General features: G+C 36.0%; 1 pseudogene; it reads left to right on the top strand.

The window, feature by feature from the left end:
• The first annotated feature begins 20,453 nt into the window (after window positions 1-20,453).
• LOC150060833 (neuronal regeneration-related protein pseudogene) lies at window positions 20,454-20,983 on the top strand (annotated as a pseudogene).
• The last annotated feature ends 689 nt before the right edge of the window (window positions 20,984-21,672 follow it).

Below are 21,672 nucleotides of genomic sequence, written 5' to 3'. Positions count from 1 at the left end.
GCAGTTTTAGAACTATTTTATAGTCACTCACCTGAGCTCTCTAAAGGAAGTGAGACAGAATAGGTATGCGAGGTATGTGAATCTACGTGTTTTGTCTGCTCATCTCTTGAGCAGACAGCAGGTACAAGTAGAGGCAGAGCTGTGGCTCAGGCCTTATTTTTTAAAGCATTTACTCCATTTTTACTACATCTCTGTGTAGGGCATGATACAAGAATATAATTTCATTCTTTTGCCCTTCCCAATACCATCTATTAAGAAGTCTAGACATTGCCTATTTTGTATTCATGGCACCATGGAGAAGATTAGCTGATCGTAAGTGTGTGGAAATATTTCTGAGTTCTTATTCTGTCCCCAATTTTTTATGTCTTCTCATATGAATAACATATTTTGTCAAGAGTTTTATATTGTATTTTGAAATAGGTAAAAAGATACCTCCAGCTTTGTTCTTTGGGCTCAAGATCATCTATGACAATTCAGTCTTTTGTGGGTTAATTTCTGTAACAAGCCATTCAAATTTTGGTAGATTGCACAGAATATGTAAATTACTTGTAGTAGCTTGGACATTAGTTTTTCTAATGTATAAACAAGAGATATCTCCATTTATGTGTGTCTTTAATTTTCTTCACCAATTTTATAATCATTTCAGCTTAAAGTCATTCGCCTATATGGTTAATATTATTTCTCAAAATCTTAATTCTTTTATTGCAGTTGTGACTGAGACTATTTTCTGGCTTTACTTTCTTAGTAATTATTTGTAGAAAAATGGTTAATTTGGGGGGTTAGTTTTGAAAAGATAAACATATAATAGACTGAGAAAAAGACTCTTTTTCATATATTTTTATTATAATTAATAGAAGGGTTACATTATATTGACCAGATAGAAGGTGCATTACTTCACAAACATTGATACCCTTTCTCATGTCTTGGTCCCCATTTCCCTCCCCCCACACCTTCCCCTCATCTTGTTTTCTTCCCTTCCCTATCCGACTTCAAATGACCAAATACACATATATACAATATATCAGACAACCAGGAGAAATATAGTAACAATATGAGATAACCAAGGGACAGCAAAAGAGATGAGAGATAACATAGTACATTAAGGAGGTCCTTTCATGTAGTGTCATTCTATATGGCTTTATGTATCTAGGCTTTATTCCATTGTAAATCTCTGCTAGGAGAGCCCAAGGTTTCTACTGATTATGACAAATGAGGGAAACCATTGAGCCTATGTTCCTTTGAGTCTGGCTTACTTCACTTAACATGATTTTTTTCTCAGTCTTTCTGTTTCCTTACGAATGAGGGGATGTCATTCTTTCTGAATGCAGCATAGAATTCCATTGTGTATAAATACCACATTTGTTGATCCACTCATCAACTGAGGGACATCTTGGTTGGTTCCATATCTTTGGTATGGTAAATAGTGCTGCAATGAACATCGTTGTGCTAGTGGCTTTAGTATGTCCTTGTTTCTGGACAATTGGGTAAATGCCTAGTAGTGGAATTTCTGGGTCATAGGGGAGCTCTGTGTTTAGTTTTTTGAGGAACTGCCATATTTCTTTCCATAGAGGTTGAACGAGTTTGCACTCCCACCAACAGTGTAGTAGTGATCCCTCCTGGCCACATCCTCTCCAGTATCTATTGTTATTAGTTTTCTTGATCATGGCCATTCTAACTGGAGTGCGGTGGAATCTTAGCATTGTTTTGATTTACATTTCTTTTATGACAAGAGATGTCGAGCATTTCTTCATGTGTCCATAAACCATTCTTATTTCTTCTTCAGAGAAGACTCTCTAAGTCTTTGGCCCATCTTTTAATGGGATGGTTGTTTCTTTGGAAATTAGTTTTGGAGTGATTCAATTTTTTGAGCTGTTGATATATTTTAGATATGATGCCTTTGTCCGTTGTATGGTTGGTGAAGATCTTCTCCCACTCTGTAGGCTTTCTAGTTAGTTTGCTAGCTATGTCCTTTTCCATACAGAAGCTCTGCAGTTTAATGCAGTCCCACTTATCCACTTTCTCTGATTTGTTGTGTTTCTTGGTCGTTATTAAGAAAGTTTCTACCTTTGCCAAGGAAACCTAGTATATCTCCTATTCCTTCTTGTAAAATTTTCAGTGTATCTGCTTTTACCTCAAGAAGACTCAATTTTTTAAAAAATTAATAATGAAAGAGGAGGCATGACAGTGAATGACTCAGAAACCAAACAATGTTATGTATGATTGAGTAGAAACTAAATGGACAGCATACAAGCAATGGTAAAATTCTCAGGAGCATAATACTACTGAAATCCATGTCATTCCAGGACCCTGAGTTAAGAGAAAGGAGATCACTATCCAGCCACTGCCTGTACGGATTTTATGAAGCCAAATTAATGTACATACTATATATTTCTTCTAAATAGTGCAAACATGACAATAACTGGAAGATGACTAGAAAGGAATAGGTGAGGAGGAACAAGATTGACATTTGTGATTATTTTTCCTGAAGCCTTCTTAAAGAGCCTGATTACAGATTTCAGAACATTTTCCAGTGAACAATTCAGCAGAAGAAAAGCCACGTCATTATTTCTATTTTGTCTTGAACAAGGTCTTGAAAGATTTTTTTCTTTCTTTATTTGTTGGCATTGATTGCTGTTGTCCATTGTAGTTAACAATAGGTTTGAAGTAGCAGGATTACCCCATATGTTTATGTCAAAATTGTCTATGATCATCACATTGGCTCTTATACAATGTCCATTTCTGCCTTGTTCCCTTTCAATGATGCATCATGCACAGAAAATGAGCTGTGGAATTAGCATTAGGTGAATAACCCTCCCACACCACTGGTAGCTTGCCCATTCCTTGAACAGCAATATATATTCTGCAAGCCAGAGACCTACATGCCTTTCATTTCTTTCCATTATATATAAAACAAAGGAACTCATTTTTATCATTTAAAAAACTAATGTTCTTCTCCCTCAGAAGTTTTTTTCTGATTTATAGCATAAGCTGGCTTTTCTTCAGGATAAAATGACTATTTTATATGGTAGTTCTTAAAGTTCTTCTCTAGGCAAGTCACTAAGTTGGAAAAATATCACTGTTTATATCAGACTTTAACACAAAACAAGTTGATTTTCTCTAAACCCTTCTTTCAGCCACAAAGAGCATAAGGAGAAATTGCTCTTTATCAGGTTCTCACTGCTGATATATACTATATGTTCTTAATACACCTTCAACCAGTATTAGTTCAGGACCATCTATATGAACTGGTAAAACAATGAGAAATAAGAAAATTAGAGTGGTATTAACACTATATTACCAGGAAGCAGGTAAGTATTAGAAATCGCACAAATGAGCTAAAGGGTAAAATCTATTGTAGTGTCTCGTGTCTATAGTAAGCCTAGGGGAAACAATACTAACATAAAGAAATAGAAAATAAAGAAAGATCTGGTTTTATTTCCTACTTGAAGTTTTCCTAGCTTTACTATTTTGGTTTTCTTGATCTTAACAGCTGGGAATTAATCTTTTGTATATAAATTGCCTTTGTATCACTGATTAGCAAGAAGGAAAAAAATCTATGAATGATATTTTTGTCTCAAGGTGATCATTTTAGAAAGAGAAAAGTATCCATTGTTATTTTTGAAATGTTCATATTAATCCTATCCCACAGCTTCAATCATTACAAAGCTCACCCTTGAGGAAAGCCCTTACCTACTTCATTTTCCAAAAGTACTCTGTTCTACAAACCCTACTTGTGCCTAAACCAAATCAGATGCAGATATATGGCCAAGAAAGTCATATTGTCTTCTTTCCTCAGTCTCTTGTGCCAAGCATAGATAATGTCTGAGTAGTAAAGTTAAGAAACACAGAAGAACCCACTACCTGATGAATGTAACTGTAACCCCTCTGTATATCACCCTGACAATAGAATACAATTGAAAAATAAATAAATAAATAAAATATTCTAGCCCCCCCAAAATCATAGAAGAGTTCAGACAGTAGACCAGTATAAGCAGAAAACTAAAAAAGGTATTATATGTGCTCATATTCACAAGAGAAAATGAAAAACATCAGAATGGAGTACAAATTTTCCTTCTCTTACAGCAAGTGAGATCTGTATAATGAAGCCAACAATATTTTACCATTGTTCCTGGAATAAGAACTGCTGCTTATAAATATCCTTCTTGATCTGTATAGATAAGAGTTATTAGCTCAGTTACATAATATAGAAACAAACAACTATTCTTTTAGGTTTATTTAAATTTGTTATGGATACTCTAGTCAGTTGAACTAAAAAGTCATTCCCCCAATTTCTCTACTCTGAGCACCAGTATATTTTACTACCTAGTATCACTTCAAATCATTCCTTACATTATCCTGTAAGCTTGCTTAATTTTATTTATTTGCTTATCTATTTATTTATTTTACCAGTACTGAGATTTTAAGTCAGTACAGCAAATGCTCTAATGCTGGACATTTCTCCAGGATTTCTTGCTTTGTTTATTTTGCAAGAAGGATCTTATTGTTTTTGCTTGGATCAGACACCACAGCAGGCCTTCTAATCTCCTGGCCCCAGAATAAGAAAATATGAAAGACTAGAGAAGATGCAAAAAGGGTAAAGACTCAGTTGATGTGTCTGTGTCCAACAGGTCCAAAAGGTAGATTCATGAGATGCTGTTCTATTTCTCTCTCCTCCTTCTGCTCCTCCTCTAACATTATGAAATTTTTTTCTAGCCTTATGGACACACAGGTTTAGGATGACACTGCACTACAAGAGATGTCACTGTTTTTTGAATACTGGTTTTAATTTAATGTAACTATAGCTGTAATGAAATAATTATTGCTTGCCTCCTCCTAGAGTTCTCCTCTTGATTCTGTAGAAATTATAAAGGACTTTGGGTCTTTCCTTTAATGAAATTCAGTCCAATATGCATCGAAATGAAAAAAAACATATTTTGGCAAAGCAATGCTTTTCTGACATTAATTTCCTTACTTATTGATGTCCCAGTCATAGCAAGCCTTCAACATAATTCTTGTGAACAAGCTTTTATTCTGTATTTCCTGCCAAATAATATATTGTATCTAGTCACTTCCCAATGTGTGTGTGCGTGTGTGCGCGCGCGTGTGTGTGTGTGTGTGTGTAAGAGAGAGAGACTAGATGATACACACACACACACACACACACACACACACATACATACTTAATCACTAGTGCCCTTTAAATATAAATAATTTCAATACAACACCTGTTCTTCATTTGACGTGTTCATGAATGGAGATTCTGGATGGAAGTGCCATCTTTTAGTAAGTTAGTACAGAATATTTTTAGCAGTTTGAAAGCTGTTACTGTTTACAAGAAACGGAATGAAGTTTGGCAAGTGCTGGACAAGTAGTTTCTCACTCTAGATGACCTTGCTATTTGTATATGGGAAAGTAAATCACACCACTAAATAAAAAGCTAGGAATATATTTGTGTCTAAGAATAGCATCTAAGATTCTGTTTATCTACTGACAGTTTTGTGTTACATATAATAAAGCCTATTATTATTCTGACAACATATCTGGAGAATTCTTTGGGTATGGAAAGAACCTTTTAAAAATGGTAACTGCTCTCAGTAGCATTTAGTCCAAGCTGTGAGAATCTGTCCATTTTCAGGTTCATTTTTAACTGCCTGGGATATAGCCATGTTCACTGAAATTGAATTCAAGGATGGTCAACATGCAGGCTATATTTACCAGTGCCACAATTATTTAACAACTCTTTTATGGCATCATAAGGAAGCCTGACAGTGTGCTCTTAGGATAGTGGATAAATCTTTGTCTATCTAAGTAAAAATGGGATTGTGTTTCTTCCTTTAGATCTCATAAAAGGATGCTATCAAATAACGTTTAGGTAAGTGCAAATCCAAGTGTTTTTCATCCTTTATCCTACCAGTTCTTTTCCCACCACCTACCCTTGACTCTGAGTATTATAATTTGATTTGGAAACAAATGATAGCATTATAGCAGTTAGTATCCTAAAATGTAGGCTATATTTAAGGCTTTTCCCTTAAAAAAGAGAATGAATCAGATCATATGTTGTGTACCCTCAAGGAAAGAGCAACACTGGTGTTCAGTTATGCCTTCTTGAATTTGTCTCTTAATTTGTGAGCTCTCTCTTCTATGACTTATGATCATGGCCATTGAATGAGATTAAAACATTCAAGTATTCAAAGATGAATCTCTATCTCTAATAACTAGAGTAGATTACAAAGCAAGCACCTATAAAATAAGATGTTCTTTGAATATGTATTTGTTGTTTATAAAGTGACTGAAAGAAATACTACAATATATCAAAGGTAGAGAAAGACAAAGGTTTTATATATATTTTAATGTGTCTAAATTTAGCATTAGACATGTTCCTAAATAGCATTCACTATTAGAAGAATAATTCATAACTTGAAAGAACAATTTTGTAGAATCAGTTCTTTCTTACTACAAATTGCATTTATTGTTTGCCTTAATCACATATCTTTTAGATTTCTTTAAATCATATTAAAGACAATCATGCCCAAAGGGTTCTCTTGCTGTGTTTATTTATTGTCATCCATATTTCTTTAACATTTTTTTCCAATTAAGCCCTAAAAATTTCTTCAGACTTATACTATTCTCATTCCGCTAAAAAATATCTACAGATTTATTTCATAAAAATACATTAAAATAGTAATATAACAACGTATGGAGATAGGTAAAAATATGTCCCAATTGTATGAATAAAATGTTGTGATATTCTCTGTAGGTAAGTATCGCCTTGATTGCAGAATATCTGGATATCCTGGGAACATGGTAAGTTGGACAAATAGGCAATGCAGATAGCTTTGATTTACTTTAGGGAGTGAAAGAACTTCTCAGAGAAGGCAGTTAAACTCACAATGATTCTATAATGACCTCTAATAATAAATAACAAGCAATGAGCCACTCTTCACACATGATGATAGCTTATGTAGGAAAGAGAGAGCGGACTGCACTGGTTATTTGTTTTTGGGTTTCCAACATAATAAGCACTTAGAGTGGATAAGTATTTTGCTTCCCTAAAAGTCAGAGGAAACACTAAAATTATTTTCCTTACAGAAAAATCACAAAAGCTGAGACAAAAAATATAAACATAGAAAAATAGGATTATGTTGAACTAAAAGGCTTTGCTCAGCTAATGAAACAATCAAAAGATGTGAAGCCGGGCTGGGACTTTGGCCTAGTTGTAGAGTGCTTGCCTAGCGTGCATGAAGACCTGGGTTCAATTCCTCCGTACCACATACATAGAAAAAGCCGGAAGTGGTGCTGTGGCTAAAGTGGTAGAGCTCTAGCCTTGAGAAAGCCCAAGAAGAGTGATCAGGCCTAGAGTTCAAGCCCCAGGACTGGAAAAAACAAAAAAACAAAAAAGAATATTAAAAAAAATGTGAAGCCATTTACAATATGGTACAAGGTTCTTACAAACACATATCTGAGAAAGGAAGGGTTAATATCCAAAATACATGAGAAAATACATGTGAGTTTACAATCAAAGGGAAACAGTGGTCTGAGTAACAAAATGGGCAAGGGACTTCAATATACATTTCTCAAAAGAAGACATATAAATGGTCAAAGGATATATGACAGGATACCCCAAATCATTCATTAGGGAAATACAAAAAATAATCACACCACTGAGATATCATCTCATACCTACTGGAATAGTTGTTATTAGGAAACAAAAGATAAATATTGTAGAAGATGACAAGAATAGGGAAATTTGACACTGTTGACATCAGTGTAAATTAGTACAGCAGGTATGATCTAGAAATCTTATCACCAGGTATACATACAAAAGTAACAACTTCAGTATGTGAAAGAAATATCTTCATGCCCATGCTCACCTGCAGCATTATTCAACACAGACTAGATATTGGCAATGATCAAGTGTTTCTCAATGGGTGACTACTAATATTGTGATATATGTACAAACAGAATTCTGTTCAGCCATTGAAAGGAAATTCTGTCATTTGTAACAACTTGGGTGAACCTGCATGACAGGTTCATTAAATGAAATAAGCCAGGCCCTGAAAAGCAACTACTATTGATCTCAGTTAAAGCTGGAATATAAAAATGAAAATGATGAACCAGGAATATGGCTTTCTGGTAGAGCGCTTGCCTAGCATGCAGGATGCCCTGGGTTGGATTCTTTGGTACCACATACACAGAAAAAGCCAGCAGTAGTGCTGTAGCTCAAGGGTGGAGCCCTAGCCTTGAAAAAGCTGAAGGAAAGTGCCTGGCCCCTGAGTTAAAGCCCCAGGAATGGCAAAAAAAAAATCAAACTCATAAAATGGAGGATAAAGTGGCAAATACCAGAGGAAGGCAGGCAGCGATGTGAGGATAATCTTACTCAGAGTACAACATTGCAACTGTACTTAATAACATGTTATATGCCTGAAAATCACTAAGCCACAAGGTTTTATGTATTCTTACACAAAAATTTTAAGGTCACACATCAGTTAATAGGGTTGAGTTAGTCATTCAAGGCATGATAGGCACAGTGGCTCACGCCTGTAATCCCAGCTACTGAGAAGGCTGAAATCTGAGGATCAAGGTTCAAAGCCAGCCCAGCACAAAAGGACCTGAGACTCTTATCTTCAATTAACCTCTAGAAAAGTGGGAAGTGGGTCTTGGCTCAAGGGTAGGGCAGTAGCCTTGAGCTGAAGAGCTTAAGGGACAACGCCCAGACAGATTTCAGGTCCCATAACCCACAAAAAAAAAGAATCTATACATATATCAACGCATCATGTTGGACTAGACAATATACACAATTTTTTATCACTTAAAATATATAAAAAGAAAAATATAAATCTTAAAATGCCTGTGCCAATCTTTCTGGATTTTTGGTGGAGTATTATGATGGTCCTTCCTCTGTGGCCTCAATGATACGTGGAAAAGGTGAAGTCACATTGGTAGTATATCCGAAAGAAATGCAAATGATAAATCATAGCAATAATATAGTCTCACATTATCAGATAACTTGAAAACTTCCTGTTTCATGCCATCTAATAATAAAATGTAGAAAAGCATCCAGTTACTATATAAATACAAAGGACCATCTAATTTTCCAAAGTTATAATAATACTTCTTTTGTTGGAGTTCATGGTTCTGAGAAATGTATATGAATCAAATTTTATTTTAAGCTCATTAGGGGAACTATCTATTTAAAATAGCAGTCCACTGGACTTTGTATAAAGTAATAAATGTTTTTAATATGTAGAAATAATCCCTAACTGTTGGGGCCTAGCCTCCATATCTGAGGCCTGATTCTGGCTCAGCTGCAATTAAAGGGCTTTGTCTAGGCATTCGGTCTTTTGCATACCTCTCTTAAGGCATCTCTGTGTACATGACTGGATTGAACCCCCCGCAGTTTCGCGGGTCTCGCAGCAGCTCAAGTCTTGCCCGCTTTCCTGCACCTGTCCTGCCCACTACCTGAAAGCCCCACCCAGACCCTTAGTGGTAGCACAGAGGCCCTCTTCCTATTGGCTAGCTTCCCAGTGCCCACCTTCTCCTACCCTAACAGTATATAACTAATTGTCTGACGCAATAAAAGGAGGAGAGCATCAGAGAGAACGAGAGATCAGCAGAGATCAGCAGAGAGATCTGATGCGCTTTCATGGTTAACACTGCTTCTGACTCAGCGTGGTTTTTTCTTCCCCGGTGATTGGGGGAGGGCTGGGTCTTCGACACTTACCATCTCGCTCGGCTCCCGGGGGACTACAGGCTGGCCCTGTGTGTCCCTCCCCGTTCCCGTGTTGCTGCCCCAGAGAGGAGAGGAGCAACACCTAACTGGCCGGGAGTTTGGCCTAGTGGTTATAGTGCTTGCCTAGCATGCACAAAGACCCGGGTTCGATTCCTTGGTACCACATATATAGAAAAAGCCAGAAGTGGTGCTGAGGCTCAAGTGGTAGAGTTCTAGCCTTGAGAAAGTCCAAGGATAGTGCTCAGGCCCTGAGCTCAAGCCCAGGACTGGCCAAAAAAAAAAAAAAAAAGAAAGAAAGAATCCCTAACTAATCATGTGTTAAAGCATGGGTTTTGTAAAGGATGTTTTCAGAAAGTGAGGAACAGTTCCGTTATTCAGCAACATTTAGTAGTTTCTTCATGGAACAGCTCACATTTTCCTTGGGTTACCTTCACTGTAGCAAAATCAATGCCCATGTAGGAAGCATCTTAAAGTTGCCTAAGTGACGAGAATCCATCCAGGACAGAACACTTCTATTTCTTACAATCAAGCCTTAAATCAAGCAGAGTATTCAGAAAGAGAAAGGGAGGGGAAGGGAAAGAAACAACTCTTAATGGGTTAAATCCCATACCCTTGAAGCTCAGAACTGATTTATTAGTATCCTTAAGCCAAACTTCCTCCCAGATAATCCAAATATTACATATGAGGAGGTTCATAGTAGTTTGTGTACATTTCTTATCTTTAAGTAAGTTGGTAATGATTTGAGTGCTAACAAGAAAAGATTTGTGTCCAATTTGGCTTATTGGAAACTCAGAAAAAGAAGAAAAGTTTCTGAATCTCAAGATCAAGTTTCAAGTCACTTCCCATTGAAAACAAATCTTTTCCAGAATTAGCTTTTGCTGAGGCTCATTCTCCAGGTTTGTTGATTTTCTGGCCATATTCATGTTAGCCATGACAGAAACTGGAAGGGTGGGGGAAAAGGTGATTGAAGTGGTTCAACCTCAAAATTTCCACCAGCATAATTTTCCAATTATCAAATCAGAACTGCCCAATGGGAATCTTCTGGCAGGTGTTAAATAATTCTAGCTGGCAACTTACAAGAAATTTGGTGACCTCTTTCAACATTAATCCAAACAAATTTTATGATTAATCTGGCAGAACAAATTTCAGAGCACTGGTAACGAAATAAAGACCTCCCAAACCACAAATTAGGACATTGAGAGATGCAGAAATGAAACAAGGGCAATGTCATAATGCAGTCCTCAGAGCCAGACTCTATTCCAATAGCAACTCTAACTTCAGATTCTAAACTGCTGTGTGGCTTCAAAGAAATTGACTGCTTTGTGGGCTTTATTTTCCTAGTCCATAGGGCTAATACAACTTGTCTATTATAATTTTACTATAAAGATAAATAGGCAGATGTAGATATATTTCTTAAGACAGTATCTAAATGTTCTGTAGTAGTTTTAAACACAATGTTCAATAGAGTCAAAACTCTGATTTCATAAGGATATGCAGAAATGAGAAAGAAGCAGACAAGCTATAGGACGGATGATACCAGCCATCCAGGATATCCGCCCCCCCCCTCTCTCATACACACCAGCTTTGACACCTTGTCTTCTTTTGGTTTCTACCTTAAGGATGACTCTGCATAGTCATAGAAATGGCTTTGCCATATAGGTATGATGATGATGCATCATTTCTTGGTATTTGACATATGAAAAACAACACCCAGGTACCAGTTGCTAATGCCTATAAACCTAACTATTCAGTAGGCTGAGATCTGAGGGTCACAGTTCAAAGTCAGCCCAAACAAAAGTCCATGCAATGTTTATCTCCAATTAACCACCAAAAAGCTATAAGTGGATCTATGATTCATGTGGTAGAGTTTTAGACTTGAGCAAATAAAAACTCAGGGACAGAGCCTAGTCCCTGAGTTCAAGCCCTAGAAAAGTAAAAACAAAAACAAAAAAAGCTAACAAGGGTAAAACAGTTTTAACTGTTTTGAAAGTGAAAAGGGGCCAGTTTCAGAGCTCATTCTCATTTCCCAAAAACATATTTCAGCTTTTATTAGACTTCCCTCGGCTGCTGTCTATAGAGAAATGTGAACTGTAGCCCAGAGGGCTTGTCAAAATGGAGGGGTTTTTAATTTTTTTTAAAAAGAAAATGAAACACTTTGAAAATTACATTCACCTTTCGAAATGTGTTTAGTTAGCTTATCACACAGTGTTCTAAACAGGAAGTGAAAGCTTAAGCACTGGGTTGTGACTCACATCATCTGTGACCTTGAGGAAATTATGGGATCCTTCTCAAGGTCCTCACATACTAGAGAGAGATTTTATGCATTTCTAAGAGTGAATCTGTTGATGTTCGGACACAAAGGAACAGCTCTTCCAAATTCAAACAAAAACAATATGTGAGTGGAAAGCATAACACAATAATGGAAGACTTCAAATTTGCTAATTCTAGGCCTGTAGACTTGGCACATGAGTTGTCTTCACAGATATAAATCAGGATGGGAATCTCAGTTTCTAGAACTCACTGGAACTATATGATTGATTTGGTTCTTTTTTAAAAAAAATTGTGAAGGTAATGTACAGAGGGGTTACAATTACATAAGTCTGGTAATAAGGTATGTTTCTTTTTTTTTTTTTAACAAGGTTGCATCTTCCCTCATTTTCTCATAGCTTTTCCTTTCTGAACTGCCCCATAGCTGGATCGTTTATTTCCAACATAGTGTTTGGGTATCACAGGTTAATTTGTTTACCCTTTGTCCCACCATTTCTGTGCTTCTCCTTACCCTGACTAGCCCCATGTTAGCAGATAATCACAAGGAAGGTTGACTTGCTTTTCAGTGTACCATAGGGGAATGCTCAGATACCCTTCTGAGATTCTGAGAGATTTTTGGAGTCATGAAGATAATATCTGTACTAATGAAGAAAGAATGGTTGAAGATGTTAAGATGTCAAAATAAAGCTTGCTTTAGGTTTCAGAAGTTATCTACATTTCCATTTCTTTTTTTTTCCTTTTTTCTTTTCTGAATATTGGAGATTGATTTGGTTGTTTTGTAAATTCAACAGATCTCAGAGATAGGAAGTATTTACCGAAATCATTATTCATATACTCCAAGATTTCACGTACTCTATTAAGAGAGGCAATATATTTTTCTCCCTGTGAATTTAAACTTTATTTTGAAAAATGTGTCTCATGTATGTGTGTTCCTCCTGGTCAACCTAACAAATAACATTGTAGACCACAATACCTACCAGAATAAAGACTATAGTCAAGTTGAAAAGCTTGTAAAACCAGACATTTCCCAAATCTTCAGGATGGTATAAGAGAGAGAAAGAAGTAGCAAAAATATGAGTGAGATTTTATTTGCTTTCTTGGGATGAGAGATAAAAGAAATAGGTTTAGGAAGCCAATGTGTAAAATTCAGAGCCATCAGAAAAAAATAACACTGGGTAGAAAATTTTACTTTTTTTTCAAAAGTACAGTTAGAATCTTTGTATGACTATAAAAGAATAAGTTTAATTTAGCTAGCATTTTAACAAGTTTTCTTTCTGCCTGAAAGTACTCTCACCGTCTACAAATCTCTGATCCTGATCCCAATTTTATCTGTTAGTCTAGAGAAAACTGAAGATACAATGAGGCAAAAAGGAAAGGAAAAATGCAACCACGTAGTTTCTCAGATATAGTGGAGGGAACTGTCCACCTATTTGCATGGACTTAGACTCTGGTAACTGGATGACAGCTGGGGAACTTGGGAGGCATATTCTGATGGTGGCTTCAAGACTACGAAACCAGAAAAAATGTCACAGAGAGAAGAATGCTAATGAACCTAGATTATCTTGACAGGTTAGAGAAGGTGGCATCTTGCAAGAAGAGATGATAAACTTCCAATTTGCAGTGACAACCTGGCCCATTGACTTTTTTGTTTAGAAGTTGTTCTTAATAACCCTAAAAATATTACGTAGGGATTTCCACAAAATGGGTCAGGAAGAAGGAGCAGTTATGAGCTAAACAGCAAGGAATCTAAGGAAGGAATACTCATTCAAAAAGTGAGCAGACTCACACACTTTACTTTAGATCTACTAATCATACTTTTTTTTTTTGCCAGTCCCAGGGCTTGAACTCAGGGCCTGAGTGCTGCCTTTGCACTTTGTCAGGCTAGAGCTCTACCACTTGAATCTCGGCACCATTTCTTGCTCTTTTTATATGTATGTGGTACCGAGGAATCAAACCCAGGTCTTCGTGCATGCTAAGCAAGCCTTCTACCACTAGGCCATACTCCTGGCCCAGAAGGCCAAAATAATATTATAATTATCTAGAAACACAACAGTGATTTCTTCTTCCAAACAGGGAATTAAATAAGTATCTTGCTCAGCAAGAAAATAAATGTTAGATCTCAGATCACTAAATATTATTTTCAGTATATCTAAGTGTCTTTAAAAGACCAGTTTAAAGGTATTTTTTACTTTATAAAAGAGGAGACTCCAACTAATCACATCACTGCAAAGCTTTCTTTAAATTATACTTGCATTGGATACCTAAAATAGCATGTGAATTATCACAGATAATTATCTGTCACAGTGAAAACTGCAGATATTATGCTCTTTCATATCTCATCACTAATGCATTGTCAGCCAAATAGGAAAGGAAACCACATACCTCCTGATTTAAACAATTTAATGTGAAGCAACATTCTTCTGTATGCATATATGTTAAACCTATTTATCAGTAGCCATTTAATTTAGCCTAACATCCTTGTTCTTAATGATGAATAGTAGTAAGTAAAAGAAAGGTAAATCAAAAAAAAAAAAAAGAAAGGTAAATCAATAGTGTGGATAAAGCAAAACTTTCTTCCAATGTCAATGCTTTCCAACAAGAACAAATTAAAAGCATCATTTACTGATTTTTTTTAACTTAACATCAGGTTAGGTTAAATTGTTTTAGTTGAGAATTTATCTTCCCTTAGGATGACAAGTGTTTTCCTTGGCTTAAAGAACATCTCAAATTCTACAACAGAAATAAATTTTCTGTATCACACGTTTTATAAACAGAAATATCAAAGGTTTGAGGGGAATAGAAGAGATAGGAAAATGAAAGGGCAGTAGAGTCTAAAGGGAAAGGTTGAAAACAAATTTCCCAAAGCATTTTAAAGGAACGGAAATTGAAGTATCTTAATTTCAGATTATATGCCAGAATGTTGATATTATATGTCCTCAGAAGTTCAGTTGAGACTTTGGCAGTCATGATTATCCTGATGACATACTGGACAGGGAAAATAATAACTGCCAAAAGGATGAATAGAAGTGAAGATTCAGCAGATAAGTAAATCCTCTGAAGAATCCAAGGAATTGTTCTCTGTTTTAATTTAATTGTATTGTCAGGAAAATGTACAAGAGGGATTATAGGGGTACAATTACATTTGCAAGGTAGTGAGTACATTTCTATTCAGACATGGTTATTCTTCTCCCAAGCTTTTCTCCCACCTTCCTTCCCCCAGTCAACCTCCCCCATGCAAAGTTGTCAAGTTCGTTTCCAACATATTGTCGTGTACAACTCTTACATTTGTTCACTCTTTGTCATTTGTCTCACCATTTCGTTATTCTACATTCCTTCCCTCTTTCAAATAATACAGTATACCAGGTATCAAAATAACATACAGGGACAAGGGATTAAACCATAGGGAAAAAGAACAGAAAAACAGAAATCACATCATATATTAAAAACAACAACCACAAAGAAAACCCCTTGTTTCCATATCCTGGAGTTCATTTCGCTTAGCATTACCTTATATAATCATATGAAAACTGTTGTAGGAGTGTAAACTTGTTCAACCACTCTGGAAAGCAGTATGGAGTTTCCTCAAGAGACTAAACATACAACTCCCTTATGACGCAGCAATCCCACTCCTGAGCATTTACCATAAACAAGACATACTGAAGCTACCAGAACAACCATGTTCAATGCAGCATTGTTTACCATAACTAAGATATGGGACCAACCCAGATGTCCCTCAGTAGATGAATAGATCACGAAATTTGTGGTACATATACACAATTGAATTCTGTGTTGCCATCAGGAAGAATAACATCATCCCATTTGTAAGGAAATGGAAAGATTGGAAAAAAAATTGTATTATGTAAAGTAAGCCAGATCCAAAGAAACATAGTCTCCATCGTTTCCCTCATTTGTAATATCTAGGATATGTCTAGGATTTTCCTAACAAAGGAATTGTTCTTTCAAAGGCAAATCAATCCATGCTCACAGTTTTTTTATATTAATAATGATTTTTAAATTTTTTCCTTTCAATGTTTGAAATTTCAATTTTAGTTGCATTAAGCAAATTACCTGCTTTGTCCATACTCATAGTCTAAAATAATTATGGACTACCAATGACAAGGAACTAAATCTCAAAATACATTGTCCTCTTCTTCCTATTGGAATAAAGGAGTCAGAAACCAAGTTTTATGTAAGTATGAAATATAACTTTAAAATAAGTAACAAAAGCCATGTTGCATTTTTATAGGACTCTCCACTGAAAAGACATTGAATATTTTCAGGATATAATTTCCCCATACATCACTGACAGTAATAAGACTATTCATCCACGATCACACTACATTCAACTATATAATCCAAAAACTTCTTATGATCCCAAGTATTTAAAACACTGGAGAGTTGAAATCAGCAATTCAGGGAAAGAACACCAATGTAAATTTTTTCTCCCTTCCTTTTCCTATCACCAATGAAAGAAATTTTTCAGTGGCCATTGGAATTCATTATCATAAATAATAGGGTTATCACCAACCTGTTCACTGATCCAGGAAATAAAATATAGCAAGCTTGCTATTGAAGCTTGATGTAAACAGTTTCCAATAATAAAGTAGACATTAATTCACTTCCAGCAGAGTATTGAATTTTGTTGATGCAGATGACAGCTCATCCAGAAAAAAAAATCTAATTCTTACATAGCTTTTCAATTACAAAAATAGAGACTCCCTTGGGCTATTTGGCCTGAGCCAGTAAAATTAGTTTTCAATATGGCTTTACAAGGCTATATATTATAAGATTAGATTAAGTATAAGACAAGTATAAGATTAATCCCTCTACAGCAAACCCATTCCTCTGACTTCCTTTTTGCTACCAAACATGACATACTCTGTTCTGCCTCATAAAGGTTTTCTGTCTTTTCCTCAGTTTTGGAAATTACCTGTTACCATACCCTACGCATTTGCTTTCTAGAACAGAGATTTCTCGTTCAGTTCTGTTGTATAGGTTCCTCCAGGAAACAAAAAGTGCTATTGTCCTCCATAAAGCTACCTTCAGTCATCTAATAATTATAATTGCTTCTCTGATATATTTTTTATTGTTGTGGTGATGTACAGAGTTACATTCATCAGGTGGTGGATACATTACTTCTTGAACATTGTTACTCCTTCCCATATGTTTTTCTCCCACTTTCCCTCCCTTGAAATATGTTTTGACATTTGATTTTGTCTTTTTGGTCTTTCTATCCATCTATGTACCTATTAATATTTGTATGTATGTTCACAGATATGACTGTTATACAGACATGTTATAGGACACATATATGTATGTATAAACATGTATATCTACACATATGTGTATATACCTAAACACATTTCTCTCTGTATATCATCTCTTTAGTCTTATGACTCTATCTTTATATTTACCTATCTTTATATTGAAAGAATAAAGTATCTCTCTGACTATATCTTCAAATATCCTATATATAGAGATTATTCAACCAATGATCTATGCTGTTAGGAAGAAGTGAAATTTTATAAGCAGAAAGCAAAAACAATGTCATTTTTTCCTCCTGTTTCCCAGGGAATTGAGACTAATTTTCCCTTACTCCTAAGATTAAAGAAAGAACTGATGATATTTTTAACCAGTCTCAGGAAATAAAAAAAATCTTCTCAGACTTTTATCAGACAGAGAACACTTCATATGAAATGACTTTGTAGTTTAACCTTGCTGGAAATGTTCAGTTCTATCTCTTGTCTCATTCTCACGCTTCACTTCTCTCTGTACTAGACGTTCATTTTCTGTTGGTAAGTTCCCCTCACCACAAATCTGTGCTTTGCCTAGGATGAATTTCTGTATAGTTCATCAGAAGAAACAGGATCTTTCCCAAGGCCTATTTCTTTCCTGGCCCAATCTCTTTTTTCCCATGATGCTGTTTTCATTTAGACATGGTGCTTAGCAGTTAGACATGCCCAATAAATGTCTTCAGTCACTGAAGGAAACCAGGTCCTCTATAGAGCTAGCTGACATCCACCTTTTTAATAACTGAATGCTGCTTCATATGTACAGGGATAAATTGCACTCTGCTGACATCACCAGTTCATTTTCAACCAGAAAACTGTGCAAGACCATATTTCCCAAGCCTCTGAGAAACAGAGACAAAGACTTGAGTCTGAAGAAATGCATTCACTTCTAGATCTTCCTTCAAACATGCTTCATCTGACCTCTTGTACTCTGTCTTCCCCATCCACAGTGCTGAAAGCAAAATGTGGATGTGGTTAAGTTGCCCACAATTCAAATGGAGTTACTCAAACACATATTTCATGAGGCTAGCATTCATTATGGCAATTAATACTTCAAGGATGAAGATTCAATCAGCTAATACTTTTTTCATTATGGTAACCAACACTTGACTGTACCAACAAAGTATGCTGAAAAAAGTCATTTAGGTAAAAAATTTATGTTTATAGAAATAGTTGAGAAACAAAACAAACTCTAACCTTATAGCCGAATGATTTTTGACATGAAGAAAGCTTCGAGCTTTCAAATAAAGCAACAAATCTATATGAAATTTCTTTAACTGGAAAGGACGACTTATTGGGATTTGCTCTTCTTTACATTTTTCAGTCCCTGCTAAGTAGGGGTCCAGAGGCAGCTCATATTTCTAATATCAATTAATCCTCACAGTCAGCTAAAATCCTTTGCATTTCCATGGAGATGAAATGAGAAGATAAATTATTCATGTATCATCTATTTTTCTCTCAATATAATATAAAAAGAAGATATCTGTCAGATGACTGAACTAATGAGTACATAAGTGATAAGGCTTGAGTTACAGTGAAAATGGCAACTCCATTTGACTTCCCTAGATATCCTTCCAATGATAAATATGTAGGAATTTATATTATGGGGTCTAAGAAATATTCCTTTTGCTGGACTGTTAGGAGAGGCAAGTGAGAAGTAGGATTACTATTTTTTTCATATACTTTTTATTGTAATTAAAGGATTACTTTTTTTTTACTATTGTTCTTATTAATTCCAGGGAGGAAAAGAATTTTAAAAGAACTGTGAGCGAGCTTACACCAACAGCTCTTAGAAGCAGCTCTGTCCCTCAACAGGCTAGAGGAGGAAAAGGAATGGAAATATTTGCATATTCAGTTAGAGGTAGCCACAAATGTGGCTGAACATTCTACAATACACAGACCACAGAATTATTGAGCCAAAATGTCAATAAATACCTAGTTGTGAAACTTTTGGTTAATATTTACATTTATTTTTTTATTGTATTTTATTGTCAGGGTAACATACAGAGGAGTTATACTTACATTCATCTGGTAGTGGGTACATTGCTTCTTGAACATTGATACCACTTCTCATGTTTTCCTCCCACTTTCACTCCTCCACTCCCTCCCAATCATCTTGGTTTTCTGTTTCCCTGCCCTATTTCAAGTAAACAAATAATGAAATATACAATATTCCAGGTAACAAAGTCAGATACAGTAACAACATGAGATAACCCATAAAAGGAAAATAAAGAGAAAAGAAATAACTTCACATCATATATTTGGAACAACAATCAGAAAAATAAAACCTTGGTTTCCATTTCCTAGAGTTCATTTTGCTTAGTCTTATCCTATATGGCCATATGTACATAGCACTTGAGCTACTGTGATCTTTTGCTAGGAGAATCCTAGATGTGTACTAATTATTACAAATGAGGAAAACCATTGAGCCTATGATCCTTTGGGTCTAACTTACTTCACTTAATATGATTTTTCCATTTGCTTACATATGGGTCAATATGTAATATGGGTCACTCCTTTCAGAATTCCATTGTGTATAAGTACCACATCTTCTTGAACCATTTATCTATTGAGGAGCATCTGAGTTGGTTCCTTATCTTAGCTATGGTAAATAACGCTGCAATGCTGCAACACTGTTGTGCTAGTAGCTGTAGTATGGCCATTTCTCTGAACATTTGGGTTAATGCCAAGGAGTGGGATTGCTGGGTCATAGGGGAGCTTTATGGTAAGGCTCTGAGCAATCACCATAGTGGTTGAACAAGTTAACACTTCCACCAACAGTGAGTAATTATCCCTCCTAGCCACATCCCCGCCAGCATCCGATGTTATTAGCTTTCTTGATCATGCTCATTCTAAGTGAGGTGAAATCTCAAAATTGTTTTGATTTGCATTTTTTAAATTGTATTAGGATTCCATTTTCTCCTTTTCCTTGATTGAATAAACATATTTGTAATAATTACCTATTCTGTAGCAGCATTTTTTCAAAGCTCCTTTTCTCATGGGCTTCTCTATATATTGCTTTTTTTTACTATAATCTACAGTTAAGAATAAATGATCCATTATTTCCTGAGATATGTATATTCATATGAGTGAAGGAAAGTTCCGCAGAGTATTTACTAGTTGCATTTAAAAATGACAAAATATGCCCGTTTGTGTTTCAGGTGTAGAGAGGAGGAGTGAGCCAGGAGCGGGCTTTTGTCTGTTGATCTCCCTGGATTGAAGAGAATAGAAGTCTAAGACTATTAAGATTCTCAAAATGGTTTATTTCCCAGAACTCTTTGTCTGGGTCAGTCAAGAACTATTTCCAGACAAGGAAATGGATGGAAATCCTGTCCCAAAGGAAGTGAACCGCAAGAAGCAAGATGAGATAAATGCTGCCCCCCTCACTCCACTGGGCAGCAACGAGCGCCACACTCCGCGTATCAGTTACCTCCACTCTTTTTAATCGTGACGCCTCCATTTGTATTACCTATGGTGTATGGGTATTGATGAGGTCATGGTATCATATATGGGATTTTTTTTCTGTGTAAATCATCAAGTATAAGAAGAAAGTACAGGACTCTGAGCCTTGCTTTACAGAATTTACAGTGGACAAACAGGTATCATTACACCAGTTTTTAATCATCCTGACTCAAGTGAAAACGCTTTGAATTTCACACTGTGAATCCATGTTTACAAACCCCACAACTCAAACCCCCTGCCGTGTTCACACTACCTGTCCACACTCTGCCTTCTCATGCACACACAGCTCCTGACTGCTTTTTTTCTTTTTCTTTTTCTTCTTTTTTTTTTGCAGAGGCTGAGAGTCCCCATTTTTTTTTCATTTAGATGTAACAAACCTAGTAGTTTATGTTCATCAATTATCTGTATATCTCTATATTTTACCCATGTACTCTTTTGATGTATAGAAGTAGTTTGAAACTCGTTGTTTCCTTGTGGTAAGTGACCGAGATGCTACCACAGGACCTGAGACACTGATGAATGGTGCTATTTTGGACTGTCAACATGCTCTTTGGCGAGGTAGCTCTGATGGAGTTATTTTTTATTTCCATGTTCTAAAAAGGTGTTAGTACTCTGTTTCCCTGAATGTTGTTCTCTAGACTGGATTGACTTGTTTCCTTGTGTCTTCAGTGTGGCTTTCTTCCTCAGTGTTGTAGGTTGAATGAATGCTACCAAGAGTGAGAGACTGCCGTCTCGCTGGCTGGCACTCACGGACAATGCAGTCACTGTAGCAATTGCAAAACTGTAATTTACTTACCAAATCTCTTCCTTTCCAGAGCCTCGCCTGCCTGACTTAGAGAAAGAAAAGCAATAATTTTACAGGCATTTTGGGGTGTCTCTTTGGATTCTTTTCTGTTTGACTGGATATCTGGGGGAAGGGGA

Source organism: Megascapheus bottae, chromosome 7, assembly GCF_031878675.1.
Source record: "Megascapheus bottae isolate mThoBot1 chromosome 7, mThoBot2.hap1, whole genome shotgun sequence".
In the NCBI taxonomy this organism is placed as follows: Eukaryota; Metazoa; Chordata; class Mammalia; order Rodentia; family Geomyidae; genus Megascapheus; species Megascapheus bottae.
Note: the sequence above shows the minus strand (reverse complement) of the source record. Positions and strands in the feature narration are given on the sequence as shown.